Genomic DNA, 15,829 nt, shown 5'->3' with positions numbered 1-15,829 from the left:
ATACACAATTGTAATTTGTTTCTTTTCCACTTTAACCCAAGAGTTTTTAGACAAAGTCATTTTAAATTTCCAAGTGGCCAGATACTTTTTGCTAGGGTTTTATTGTTAATTTCTCTTTTTTTATTTTATTGTGATAAGAACCTTTGCCCACATGTGTATGTGTACCTACATTCTCAACCACAATGCACCACATATGACTAAAACTGAGTTTATCATTTTCTCTCTTGAACTAGATACTCCTCCATTTTCTTTACCTCAGTTGTAATGCCACATGCATCCAATCACTCAGGCTAGAAATCTGCAAATCACCTTTGCATCCCCACTCTCCTTTAGTCACTAAATTAAATCAATAACCAAGCCCTGAAAATTTTACCTCCTAAAAATTCTTCCAACTTCCTCTACTCTTTCTTCTTTGACAATACCTATTAAATAATGCAGGGACTTCCCTGGTGGCACAGTGGTTAGGAGTCCACCTGCCAATGCAGGGGACACAGGTTTGATCCTTGCTCCGGGAGGAACTCACATGCCCTGGAACAGCTAAGCCCGTGCGCCACAACTACTGAGCCTGCACTCTAGAGCCTGCAAACCACAACTATTGAGCCCGTGTGCCACAACTACTGAAGCCCACTTGCCTAGAGCCCGTGCTCTGCATCAAGAGAAGCCACTACAATGAGAAGCGCGTTCACCACAATGAAGAGTAGCCCCCACTCACCGCAACTAGAGAAAGCCCGCGCGGAGAAACAAAGACCCAACACAGCCAATTAATTAAGTAATGAATTAAAATAAATAAATAAATAATGCAATGAGAGGCAAGGATTAAGCTCACTTTGATCACTCCCACTTCCCATCCATCCCTTCCAATATAATTTTCACAGTATTGTTATTTCCTCTAATGGTTATCTTTTTTACTTTAAATAATATGCTTAAACTTATATTTCCTGTTCAACCCCTCTTTGTAAGATGAAGACTTAAGTCTCCTATATTTCCCTCTACTTCTTCTCACCCTTATCTCTCAACCTATGTCCATTTCCTCATGCCTCTATTTTCAGACTTGTCTAAGACATTATCTTATCATCTGGTCTCCCTATTTCCATTCTTGCCCCCTCTTAACTCTCCACACAATAGACACAGTTATCTTTTATGAGTCTAAAGCAATTTCTGCTTCTGTCGGTGGTAGACTAACTTGTTTCAGACTAACCATCCCAGTGAGAACAACTATAAAAGCTGATCGACACATGAAAAAAACATTTTTTTTTGTCACATTGAAGGGCCATCAAGACAGCAAGGAATTGAGAGGCCAAGATTCTGAAGAATCTAGAAAGAGAGAGAGAAATGAGCCAGACATCTGGCTGCGTTTTTGCTTTTAAGGCACTTGCCAGTCTGAAAGCTGTGAATTGAGAAGCTAAGAACCCGAGCAGAAAATAGTGGCTGGAGGTCTGAGAAGCTGAGCAGGAATTTCAGAAATCTCATGGAGCTGAAAGTGGTAAAATGGAGTTGAGTGCCTGTGAATGAGGAGGAGCCCTGATAAACACCACAGAATTTCACCTGAATCCCTCAAACAGCCATTACCTAGGGGTAAAAGAGAATGGAAAACAGATCAACCCTCATAAAGGCTGAAGCCCAGGGACTTCCCTGGTGGTCCAGCAGTTGAGACTCCACAATCCCAATGCAAGGGGGCCCAGGTTTGATCCCTGGTCAGGGAACTAGATCCAGCATGCTGCAATTAAGAGTCCGCATGCCACAACTAAAGATCCCAAGGGTAGAAACTAAGCCCCAGTGCAGCCAAATAAATAAGTAAAATATTTTTTTAAAAAACTGAAGCCCAGTCTCAATCTCTGATCAGATTAAGATGATCTATCCCTACCTTGAGTGCTTGCCAGAGTAAAAAATAAATTCCCTGTGTACAACATCAAGAGTGAAGCCCAGGACTTCCCTGGTGGCGCAGTGGTTAAGAATCTGCCTGCCATTGCAGGGGACATGGGTTCAAGCCCTGGTCCAGGAAGATCCCACATGCCACAGAGCAACTAAGCCCATGCGCCACAACTACTGAGCCTGCGCTCTAGAGCCCATGAGCCACAACTGAGCCCATGAGACGCAACTGCTGAAGCCCGCATGCCTAGAGCCCGTGCTCTGCAACAAGAGAAGCCACCACAATGAGAAGCCCGTGCACCGCAACGAAGAGTAGCCCCTGCTCACCACAACTAGAGAAAGCCCTCGCACAGCAACAAAGACCCAATGCAGCCAAAAATAAGTAAATAAATAAATAAATAATAAAATAAATCTTAAAAAAAAAAACAGAGTGAAGCCCAATGTAAACTATGGACTAAGGGTGATTATGATGTGTCTGTGTAGGTTTGTTAATTGTAACAAATGGACCACTCTGGTGGGAGATGTTAATAATGGGACAGGCAATGCATGTGCGGGAGCAGGAGTACATGGGAAATCTGTATGTCCCCCTCAATTTTGCTGTGAACCTAAAAAGTCCCCTTAAAAAGTAAAGTCTTACCAACAACAAAATTTTTTAATAAAAATAAATAAATCCCCTCTGGAGGAAGATAGCATCAGCCATCACCTCAAATTATCTCTTCAACTTTTTATATTGTGTCCAACATTTAATCACTAATAATGAAACATGTTAAAAGACAACCACTGACCGAAAAATCAAGAGAAAATAGGCAACAGATAGAGACCCAAGAAGATCCAGATGTTAGAGTTCTCAGACACAGGCTTGAAAATAATTGTAATTAATATACTCATGAAATTAAATGACATATGGAGAATTATAGCTATAGAAGATTGATTGATTGTATATAGGAGGATTATAATAAGAAAAATAGGTACCATGTTTTTCACTATTAATCCATTGAGAAGGCCTGGGACCAGCAACACCCATGTCTTAGCCAGGCTGCTATAACAAAATGCCATAGACTAAGGCTTAAATAACAGAAATTTATTTCTTATAGATCTCAAGGCTGTAAATCTGAGATCAGTGTGCTAGCATGGTTGGGTTCTAGTGATAGGCCTCTTCCCGGTTTGCAGAACTCTTCCTAGTTCCCACCTTCTCACCGTGTCCTCACATGGTGGAGAGAGTTCTGGTATCTTCCTCTTCTTGTAAGGGGACAAATCCCTCCATGGGGGCCCCATCCCCACGACCGCATCTAAATCTAATTATTTCTCAAAGGCCTCATCTCCAAACACTATCACATTGGGGGTTAGGGCTTCAACATGTGAATTTTGTAGGGACACATTCAGTCCATAACAACCCTAATATGAATGAGAACAACTAGCCCCTAGATCTTGGTTTCTAAATACCATTCTCCATGAAAAGGAATCAGGCATCTCGGAGAAAAAGCGAATTCTATGCCTGGGGCACAGAAAGAATGAGCAGCTTGAAACTAGCTTTTGTCCCTAAAAGTAAAGAAGTGCTCAAAGAATGATGGGGAAATGTCAAAAGGACACAGAAGCCAGCTTAAAAGGGCTCCCACTGGCTAAACTTGAAAGTCACAGTAAATAATGATAGTATTAGATTAAAACACATTGAATAGGGCTTCATTGGTGGCCCAGTGGTTAAGAATCCGCCTGCCAATGCAGGGGACACAGGTTCGAGCCCCGGTCTAGGAAGATCCCACATGCCTCGGAGAAACTAAGCCCGTGTACCACAACTACTGGGCCTGTGCTCTAAAGCCCGCGAGCCACAACTATTGAGCCCACGTGCCACAACTACTGAAGCCCATGTGCCTAGAGCCCGTGCTCTGCAACAAGGGCAGCCACAGCAATGAGAAGTCCATGCACCACAACGAAGGGTAGCCCCTGCTCCCCGCAGCTAGAGAAAGCCCCTGCACAGCAATGAAGACCCAATAGCAGTCAATAAATAAATAAATAAATAATTTTAAAAAACCCATTGAATAAAGTAAGAAGTCATGAGTCCATACTGATATGAATGAATGAATAAGTAGTTTGATTAGGAACTGGGGACATATATATGTATATAGCCTGAGAGACACCACCTTAATGTAATGAAAGATTAAAAGTATCACTTCAGTGATATTCCTGCCAAAAAATTATAAACTGAATATGATCATGAGGAAACATGAGATAAGCCTAAGTTGTGGGACATTTTATGAAATAACTGGGACATTTACAAAATAATAATCCTTAAGTGTCAAGGTCATGGAAGTCAAGGAAAGAGAGAGGAACCTTTGCAGCTTGAAGAACACTAAATAGACATGACAATCAAATGCAATGCTTGGTTCTAAATTTGATTCTTTGGCTATAAAGGATATTATTGACAAAATTGGCAAAACTTGAATAGGATTTGAATACTGGATAATAGTGATGTATCAATGTTAATTTTCCAATTTGATGGTTATATTTAGTTTTGTAAGGAAATATACATGGAAATATTTTGAAATGATAAAGCATCATGTCAGTGACTTACAAAAAGTTCAGGGAAAACTTTTTTGTAGTGTACCTAAAACTTCTCTGTAGCTTTGAGATTGTTTCAGAATTTTTTAAAAATGTCTTGTGGGTTAAAAAAAAACACAATGAATTAAAATTCATGACATTAACAGCACACAAAAAGAACTCAACTTAAAAGGGAATAAGGTGAGTTCAATTATTAAAAGGTCCTTACATTAAGCAGTGGTAAAAGTACTAATTGCAGGTAGGTTTTAGTCATGAATGCATATTGTAATTTTTTAGGTTAACAACTAAAAGAGTAAGAAAAGAATGTGTTGCTAGGAGAGTGGCCAAGATGGCAGAGTAGGAAAACCCTGAGTTCACCTCCTCCCACACGAAAATAACAACTATTCACAAAGCAACTACTGATGAGAAAGACCTGAAGACGAGCAGAAAAGATCTTCTAAAACTAAAAATATAAATGAACCACAACGAGACAGGTGGGAGGGGCAGAGGTGCAGTATAGTCAAGATCTATGCCCCAGTGGGCAACCCACAAACAGGAGGATAACAAGAATTGCAGAGGTTCTCCTAAAGGAATGAGGGGTCTGAGCCCCACAGCGGACTCCCCAGCCCAGGGTCCTGCACTGGGAAGACAACCCCCAGAATGTCTGGCTTTGAAGGCAAGCAGAGCTTAATTTCAGGAGAGCCAGAGAGCGGTGGGAAATAGAGACTCCATTCATAAAGGACACAGACAAAATTTCACATGCTCCGGGATCCAGGGCAGAAGAAGTAGTTTGAAAGAAGCCTGGGTCAGACATACCTGCTGATCTTGGAGGGCCTCCTGGAGAGGCAGGAGGAAACTGCAGCTCACCCTGGGGACACAGATACTGGTGGCAGCCATTTGGGGGAGCTCATTCTACCATAAGGACACTGGTGCAGGCAAGACCCATTTTGGAATCCTCCCTCTAGCTTAATAGCATAGAAACTGGGCCTACCTGCCAGCCTGTCAGCACCTGTACTAGGAAAACTCAGGTCAAGCAACTAGCAGGGCAGGGACACAGCTCCATCCATGAGAGGGCCCAGGACCCATCCCTGCACACCAATGCATCAGCCCGAGCCCTGAAATACTCAGGGCCCTGCAGCCAGAAAACCTGGAACTTAGCTAGGCCTACCGATGGACCAGCACTAGTCCTGGGACCAGCCTCACCCATCAGTAGGTCAACCAATTCTGGGACCACCAGGGCCCTGCAGTCAGAGACCCTGGGACCCAGCTCCACCCTCCAGTGAGCTAGCACTAGTTCTAGGACAACCTGGGCCTTGGTCACCCCCACCAGTGCACTGATCCCAGCTCCAGGGCACCCAAGCCTTGTAGCTAGAGGTCCCAGGAACTAGTTCCACCCACTAGTAGGTCAGCACCAGCCCCAAGACTTGGTCTCACCCACCAGTGGGCAGACATCAGCCTCAGGACCACCACAGCCATGCAGCCTGCCATGTCAGGAACTAGCCCAACCACCAGAAGGCCAACACCAGCTGGGACAGTTTGGACCCCTCAGACAGCTGCTCTGGAATCTGGCCCCACCCACAAGTGGGCTGACACTAGATCCGGGACACTTGAGGCCCTTCAGCAAGCCACCTCATGACCTGGCCCCACCCACCTGAGGCCAGCAAGCCTTCACACTAGGGATGGCAGCAGCCAGCCAGACTGGGGGCCAGCCACATCTATCAAACCATGCATAATAGTCAGCTCACCACAACAGAAGGACTCATGCACCCCATATAGGGGGCACTCCTAGAGCATATAGCTTTGGTGAACAGAGAGGGGTGTGCTGTTGGAACGCATAGGATGTCTTCTGCAAAAGGCCACTTATTCAAGGTCTGGGAGCGTAACCAACCTACCAAATACAAAGAAATAAAAACAGCAACTTGAGCAAAATGAGGCAACAGGGGAATATGTTCCAAATGAAGGAACAAGATCAAACCCCAGAAGAAGAATTAAATGAAGTGGAGTAAGCAATCTACCCGATAAAGAGCTCAAGGTAATTATTGTAAAGATGTTCAAAAACTCAGGAAAAGATTGGATGAACAGAGTGAGACGTTAGAAGCTTTGACAAAGTGTTAAAAAATATAAAGAAGAACCAAACAGAGGTGAATACAATAACTGAAATAAAAAATACACTGGAAGGAATCCATGGTAGATTAGATGATACAGAGGTACAGATCAGTGAGCTGGAACACAGGGTAGTGGAAATCACTGAAGCTGAACAGAAAAAAGATTAAAGAATAAAAATAAATGAGAACAATTTAAGAGACCTCTGGGATAACATCAAGCATACTAACATTCACAAGGGTCCCAGAAGAAGATAGAGAGAAAGGGGTAGAGAACATATTTGAAAACATAGTGACTGAAAACTTCCTTAACCTGAGAAAGAAAATTGACACTCTGATGCAGGAAACATAGAGTCACAAATGTGATCAAACCAAAGAGGAACACATCAAGACACATTACACTTAAAATGTCAAAAAAATTAAAGGTAAAGAGAGACTATTAAAAGCAGCAAGGAAAAAGCAACAAGTTACATACAAAGGAACTTTCATAAGTCTATCAGCTGACTTTTCAGTAGAAACTCTGCAGGGCAGAGGGAATGGCATGATATATTTAAAGTGATGGAGGGGAAGGCTTTCATTCAGACTTGGTGGAGAGATCAAAAATTTGACAGACAATGGCCTTCCCTCGTAGCACAGTGGTTAAGAATCTGCCTGCCAAATCAGGGGATACAAGTTGGATACTCAGCAAGATCCCACATGCCTCGGAGCAACTAAGCCCGTGCACCGCAACTACTGAGCCTGTGCTCTAGAGCCTGCAAGCCACAACTGTTGAGCATACTGCAACTACTGAAGCCCGCGCACCTAGAGCCCATGCTCCACAAGAGAAGCCACCGCACTGAGAAGCCCATGCATTGCAACGAAGAGTAGCCCCCACTCACGGCAACTACAGAAAATCTGTGCGCAGCAACGAAGACCCAATGCAGCCAATAAATAAATAAATAAATAAATTTGACAGGTAAGCAAAAGCTAAAAGAGTTCAGCATCATCAAACCAGCTTTACAAGAAATGTTAAAGGGACTTTTCTACATGAAAAATAAAAGGTCACAGTTAGAAACGTGAAAATTATGAAAGGAAAAACTTCATTGGTAAAGGCAAATATACAGTTAAAGGTAGTAAATTAACCATGTAGAAAGGTAGTAGGAAGGTAGTAGACAAAGGTAATAAAACCATCTATATCCAAAAAAGTAGTTAAGGGATACACAAAACAAAGAAAATGTAAAATATGACATCAAAAATGTTAAAGGGTGCAAGGGGAGGAAGTGAAAATGCATATATATATATATATATAGAGAGAGAGAGAGATAGACCTCATGATACCCACAAACCAAAAATCTGTAATAGATGCAATCACAGAAAAGAGAGAGGAATCCAAAGATAACACTAAAGATAGTCATTGAATCACAAAGGAAGAGAGCAAAAGAAAAAGAAAGGAATAAAAAAAGAATCACAAAAAAATCCCCAAACAATTAACAAAATGGCAATAACTACATACCTATCAATAATCACTGTAAATATAAATGGACTAAATGCTCCAATCAAAAGACATAGAGTAGCCGACACTATGGAGAACAGTATGGAGGTTCCTTAAAAAACTAAATATAGAACTACCATATAACCCAGCAATTCCACTCCTGAGGATATACCTGGAGAAAACCATAATTTAAAAAGATACATGCACTCCATGGGGCTTCCCTGGTGGCACAGTGGTTAAGAATCTGCCTGCCAATTCAGGGGACACAGGTTCGAGCCCTGGTCCAGGAAGATCCCACATGCCATGGAGCAACTAAGCCCATGTGCCACAACTACTGAGCCCATGCACTGCAACTACTGAAGTCCACATGCCTAGAGCCTGTGCTCTGCAACAAGAGAAACCACCTCAATAAGAAGTCTGCGCACTGCAATGAAGAGTAGCCCCTGCTCCCCGCAACTACAGAAAGCCCGCACGCAGCAATGAAGATACAAAGCAGCCAATAAAATAAATAAATAAATAAATATTTTTTAAAAAGATACATGCACTCCAGTGTTCATTGCAGCACTATTTACGATAGCCAGGACACAGAAGCAACATAATTGTCCATCAAGAGAGGAATGGATAAAGAAGATATGGTACATATAGAAAATGGAATATTACTCAGCCATGAAAAGGAATGAAATTGTGCCATTTGCAGAGACATGGATGGACCTAGAGACTGGCATACAGAGTGAAGTAAGTCAGAAAAAGAAAAACAAATATTGTATATTAAAGTATATATGTGGAATCTAGAAAAATGGTGTAGATGAACTTATTTGCAAGGCAGAAATAGAGACACAAATGTAGAGAACAAACTTATGGATACCAAGGGGGAAAGGAAGGTGGGATGATTTGGGAGATTGGGATTGACATATATACACTATTATGTATAAAATAGATAACTAATGAGAACCTGCTGCATAGCACAGGGTACCTACTCAGTGCTCTGTGGTGACCTAAATGGGAAGCAAATCCAAAAAAGAGGGGATATTTGTCTACAAATAGCTGATTCACTTTGCTATACAACAGAAGCTAACACAACATTGTAAAGCAACTATACTCCAATAAAAATTTTAAAAAAGACATAGAGTGGCTGAATGGATACAAAAATAAGACCCATATGTATGCTGCCAAAAAGAGACTCATTTCAGATCTAAAGACACACACAGACTGAAAGTGGGGGATGGAAAAAGGTATTTCCTGTAAATGGAAATGAAAAGAATGCCAGGGTAGCAATACTTATATAAGACCAAAGAGATGTTTTTTAATTTTTCTTTTTTAAATATTTATTTATTTATTTGGTTGTGCCAGGTCTTAGCTGCAGCAGACAGGCTCCTCAGTTGTGGCATTTGAACTCTTAGTTGCAGCATGCATGTGGGATTTAGTTCCCTGACAAGGAATCAAACCTGGGCCCCCTACATTGGGAGCGTGGACTCTTAACCACTGGACCACCAGCGAAGTCCCAAGAAACATTTTAAATGTCAGGATACAAAATGGTCAAAAGTAAGCAAATAGCAAAACAATGTATCATGCAAGCAATAAATCAGGATAACTATATGAATATCAGACAGAACCGACTTTAAGGGAACTGGCATTATAGAGATAAAGAGGGAATTTTCATAATGACAAAAGATTTGATTCAATAGGAAATAATCTTAAATTTCTATATACCTAATAACACAGTCGGAAAATATATAAAAAGTGACAGAACTAAGAGAAGAAGTTTTTAAAATTCACAATCAAATTGGGAGATTCATACAAGTCTCCCCCAGATATAGGCAGAAAATGCAGATAAAAACCATTAAGTATATAGAAGAGTTGAACAACATGATCAACCAGCTTGATCTGAAAAATATACAACACTATACCCAACAACTAAAGAATTCATATTCTATTCAAGTGTAAGTGAAACATTCATCAAAACTGACAGTACTACAGGCCATAAAGCAAGTCAACATATTTCAAAGGACTGAAATCATACAGAGTATTTTGTCTGACCACAGTAGAATTAAGCTAGGAATCAATAACAGGACATGGAAGCAACCTAAATGCCCATCAACAAATGAATGGATAAAGAAGATGTGGCATATATATACAATGGAATATTACTCAGCTATAAAAAGGGATGAGATGGAGCTATATGTAATGAGGTGGATAGACCTACAGTATGTCATACAGAGTGAAGTAAGTCAGAAAGAGAAAGACAAATATTGTATGCTAACTCACATATACGGAATCTAAAAATGGTACTGATGAGCTCAGTGACAAGAACAAGGGTGCAGGTGCAGAGAATGGACTGGAGAACTCGAGGTTTGGGAGGGGGCGGGGGGTGAAGGAGAAGCTGAGACGAAGCGAGAGAGTAGCACAGACATATATATACTACCAACTGTAAAATAGATAGCCAGTGGGAAGTTGTTGTATAACAAAGGGAGTTCAACTCGAGGATGGAAGATGCCTTAGAGGACTGGGAGGGGGAGGGGGGGGGAGTCAAGGGAGGGAGGGAATACGGGGATATGTGTATAAAAACAGATGATTGAACTTGTACCCCCAAATAAATAATAAATAAATAAAATTTAATAAAAAAGATAAATGCAAAAAATATATATAGGAAAAGCTCTATTTGAAGATTAGATAACACATTTGCAAATAACTCAGGGATCAAAGGAGAAATAAACAATAATGAAAACATAAGTTGTACAAAAACTTATGAGGTCCTCTTAAAACAGTGAGGAAATTTAAAACATGAAAGGCAAATACTAGGAGAACAGTGTTTTAGCCACAGTTCCCCACAAAAGAAACCCACTTAAGACTTTCAATGTAAATAGTTTATTTTGGAAAGTGATATCAAGGAATAGGAGTGGGGGACTTGTATGAGTGGAAAAGGCAAGAAGGGAAAGCCAACCCAAGGGTATGAGGTTACCAATCTGATCACCACCATGGCCAAGGGGGGCTCGATCTCACCAGGGGACCTGTGAGGAAACATGTGGAACATGACAGAATTGTCCATTGAAGGAACAGAAGAGGGAAGAATCTATCCACAGATTCACCCCCAAGGGAGAGGGTTGTCCAGTGGGGAGTTAATACCTTTCCACTTCCAAATTCCATATGCATCATAACAGCTGAGTGAATTCTAGCAAGCATCCCAAAAGGTGGCCCCAGAATAACCTTAGAAATGAAAGCAAAAAGTAAGTACTCCAGATGAGGTGAACTACTGTCATTTTACACCTGTACACAGCTGGATGTCTCAGCAACAACCAGAATAAAAAAGTGGGCAGACATATATGAGGAGAGGCACAAAATATGTCCAATAGAAGGAAAACAAAGGTTAAAGACATTTTCAGATTAACGATAGGTAAGAGAATTCATCAGAAACAGACCCATACAGTGAGAAATGCTAAAGCAAGTTCTTCAAGTGAAAAAGAAGTAATACCAGATGGAAATTTAGATATTCAGAAAGAAGATAAGACTACTGAAAATGAAAATATGTAAGTATTTAAAATCTATTTTTCTTTCCTTAATTCTTTAAAAGCCAATTAATTGTTTAAAGCAAAAAAAAATAACATGAATTCTGAGGTTTATAATATAGGAAGAAGTCAAATATATGACAACAATAGCACAAAGGACAGGAAGACGTGAAAATAGAATTATGTAGTTGTAACATTTTTATATAATATGTGAAATTGTATAAATTTAATTCAGGTAATCTGTGATAAAATTAAGGATACCTATTATAATCCCTACAGGAACCACTTAAAAATATACAAAGAGTTATAGCTAAAGCCAAATATTTATATATTGTATTATATTATATTATAATACTAGTTATAGCTAAAGCCAGGTCTAATGGAATACTGAAATATAATTAATTAATCCAAAAGAAGATAAGAAAGGAGGAAAAAAGAAACAAAAACAGAGGGGACAAATAGAAAACAAAGAACAAGCTGCTAGTCTAAAAGTCAACTATATCAATAATTATATTAACTATAAATACCAATTAAAAGGCAAAGATTGTCAGACTGTATCTGAAAAAAGTATGACCCAAACTATATGATGCTTACGAGAATTATAGTTTAAATGTAAAGACAGATAGGTTGAAAGTAAAATGATGGAAAAAAAATACCCCATGCAAACACTAAGCATAACAAAGATGGTAAACTTCCATTAATATAAGGCACAGGCACAATACACTTCAAGACAAGGAGTATTATCATAGAACAGAAATAATGAGTATTGGGACTTCCCTGGTGGTGCAGTGGTTAAGAATCCGCCTGCCAGTGCAGGGGACCCAGGTTCAACCCCTGGTCCAGGAAGATCCCACATGCCACGGAGCAACTAAGCGCATGCACCACAACTACTGTAAGCCTGCGTGCCTAGAGCCTGTGCTTGGCAATAAGAGAAGCCACCTCAATGAGACACCCATGCGAGGCAATGAAGAGTAGCCCCCACTCTCCACAACTAGAGAATGTCTGTGCACAGCAAAGAACACCCAAAGCAGCCAAAAATAAATAATGTTTTTTAAAAATTCCTTAGAAATAATGTGTCATTTCATAGTGACAAAAGAGTTAATTCATCAAGAAGACATAACAGGGACTTCCTAGGTGGCGCAGTGGTTAAGAATCTGCCTGCCAATGCAGGGGACACAGGTTTGATCCCTCGTCCGGGAAGATCCCACGTGCCTTGGAGCAACAAAGCCCGTGTATCACAACTACTGAGCCTGTGCTCTAGAGCCCATGAGCCACAACTAGTGAGCCCGTGTGCCACAACTACTGAAGCCCACACGCCTAGAGCCCATGCTCTGCAACAAGAGAAGGCACTGCACTGAGGACCCTGCACACCACAACAGGGTATCCCCCACTCATGGCAACTAGAGAAAGCCCGTGTGCAGTAACGAATACCCAATGCAGCCAATAAATTAATATATTTAAAAATTAAAGAAAAAAATTTAAAAAAGGAGACATAACAATCCAAAATATGAATGAAGTTAATAACAAAACTTTAAAACACATGAGCAAAAATTGACAGAATTATGAAGATAGACAAATCCATAATCACAGGCAAAGATTTTTTTAAGCTCTTTATTGGAATATTATTGCTTTACACTCTTGTACCAGCTTTTGAGGTACACCAAAGTCAATCAGCTGTATTTATACATATATCCCCATATCCCCTCCCTCCCGCGACTCCCCCTGACCCTCGCCGTCCCGGCCCTCTAAGGCATCACCCATCATCGAGTTGATCTCCCTTTGTTATACAGCAACGTCCCACTAGCTATCTATTTTACAGTTGGTAGTATATATATGTCTATGCTACTCTCTCACTTCGTCCCAGCTTCCCCTTCGCCCCCCACCCCCCCAACCCCAACGTCCTCCAGTCCATTCTCTACATCTGCATCCTTATTCTTGCCCTGTCACTGGGTTCATCAGGACCATTTTTTTTTTTTTTTAGATTCTGTATATATGAGTTAGCATACAATATTTGCTTTTCTGGCTTATTTCACTCTGTATGACAGCCTCTAGGTCTATCCACCTCATTACATATAGCTCCATCTCATCCCTTTTTATAGCTGAGTAATATTCCATTGTATATATATGCCACATCTTCTTCATCCATTCATTTGTTGATGGGCATTTAGGTTGCTTCCATGTCCTGGCTATTGTAAATAGTGCTGCAATAAACATTATGGTACATGTTTCTTTTTGAATTATGGTTTTCTCTGGGTATATGCCCAGTAGTGGGATTACTGGATCATATGGTACTTCCATTTTTAGGTTTTAAAGGAACCTCCAAACTGTTTTCCATAGTGGCTGTACCAACTTACATTCCCACCAACAGTGCAGGAGTGATCCCTTTTCTCCACACCCTCTCCAACATTTGTTGTTTCTAGATTTTTTGATGATGGCCATTCTGACCGGTGTAAGGTGATACCACATTGTGGCTTTGACTTGCATTTCTCTAATGATTAGTGATGTTGAGCATCTTTTCATGCGTTTGTTGGCCATCTGTATGTCTTCTTTGGAGAAATGTCTATTTAGGTCTTCTGCCCATTTGTGGATTGGGTTATTTGCTTTGTTGGTGTGAAGCTGCATGAGCTGCTTGTATATTTTGGGGATGAATCCTTTGTCTGTTGCTTCGTTGGCAAGTATTTTCTCCCATTCTGAGGGTTGCCTTTTAGTCTTGTTTATGGTTTCTTTCGATGTGCAAAAGCTTTTAACTTCCAGTAGGTCCCATTTGTTTATTCTTGATTTTATTTCCATGATTCTAGGAGATGGGTCAAAAAGGATCTTGCTTTGATGGATGTCATAGAGTGTTCTGCCTATGTTTTCCTCTAGGAGTTTTATAGTGTCTGGCCTTACATTTAAGTCTTTAATCCATTTTGAGTTTATTTTTGTGTATGGTGTTAGGAAGTGTTCTAATTTCATTCTTTTACATGTTGCTGTCCAATTTTCTCAGCACCACTTATTGAAGAGGCTTTTTTCCATTGTATATTCTTGCCTCCTTTGCAAAGATAAGGTGTCCATATGTGCTTGGGTTTACCTCTGAGTTCTCTATTCTGTTCCATTTATCTTCCTTTCTGGCAAAGATTTTCATATACCCTCCATGACTACTGATAACAAGTACACACAAAAAAATCAGTAAAGCTATGGAGGATTTGAACATTATCAACTAATTTGACCTAATGGATTTATATTTACAGAATGCTATACCCAGCACCTGCAGAAGGCATACTCTTTTCTAGAACACATGGAACATTAACCAAAATGGACTATATGCTGGGCCATGATATATGTCAATAAATTTAAAAGACTTAAAGTCTTACAGAGTGTATTCTCCAAAAACAAAGTAACTAAATTAGAAATCAGTAATAGGATATCTAGTAAATCCCCCAAAGGATTGTTTCTGCTTCTAGACAAGAAGGTTTAACAGTTATTGGATTTCCCCTCTTATCTGAAACAACCAAAGAAACTAGACAATATATATGAAATGGTTGTCAAGACACTGGACATCAGATAAAAAAGTACAATGATCTCTGATAGGTGGGGAACAAATGAGAGTAGCCTTACAGATACTCCATCTTACTGCCTGGAGAGAGTTTCTAGGCTGTGGCACACAAAGGAGGAAGCCAGGTTGATGGCAGCAGACTTCCAAAGTCAAGATGGAGCTGAGAGTCCAGAGACAATATGGTGACTAAAGTTCTCAGAATAGAAGACCAGAGAGAAGAAAGCTACATAGAAAGATAACTTAAGAAATCTTCAGAAGGTCCTCCTCAAGGATCCATCTGAGTACTGACCAGATGGACCAGCACATGTGTATGAGGAAACTACCGCAGGCTGGGGAAAGAACCAGGATAAGAGGTAACAGTGGTTGACACTCTCACAAGACTAGGAAGGTTCCCTGGCGATCCAGTAGTTAGGACTCCCCACTTCCACTGCAGGGGGCACAGGTTTGAGGAACTAATATTCCACAAGCCACGCTGCTTGGCCAAAGAAAATAAATAAATAAATAAAGCTCAAGATTCATTGGCTATTGGGTAGAGTACACAGAAAAGTCTTGCCTCATGGTGGGGAATAATTAGATCTAGACTAAGCGCTACTGTGGTCCCACATAACAAATCCTAAACGTAAGACCCAAAAGGATTAACCTGTGTCCAGGTAATTTAACTGCATCTCAAAACATAATTTAAAAATATTTATAAGAATACAAAAATATATAGCACTCAAGGTAAAATTCACAGTTTGTTATCGAATCAAAAATTACTAGGCATATTCTAAAATTAGATTGTGGTGATGATTGCACAGTCCTATGAATGTACTAA

Source organism: Hippopotamus amphibius, chromosome X (genome assembly GCF_030028045.1).
Source record: "Hippopotamus amphibius kiboko isolate mHipAmp2 chromosome X, mHipAmp2.hap2, whole genome shotgun sequence".
In the NCBI taxonomy this organism is placed as follows: Eukaryota; Metazoa; Chordata; class Mammalia; order Artiodactyla; family Hippopotamidae; genus Hippopotamus; species Hippopotamus amphibius.
The sequence above is the reverse complement of the archived record's forward strand: the minus strand, read 5'-3'. Positions refer to the sequence as shown.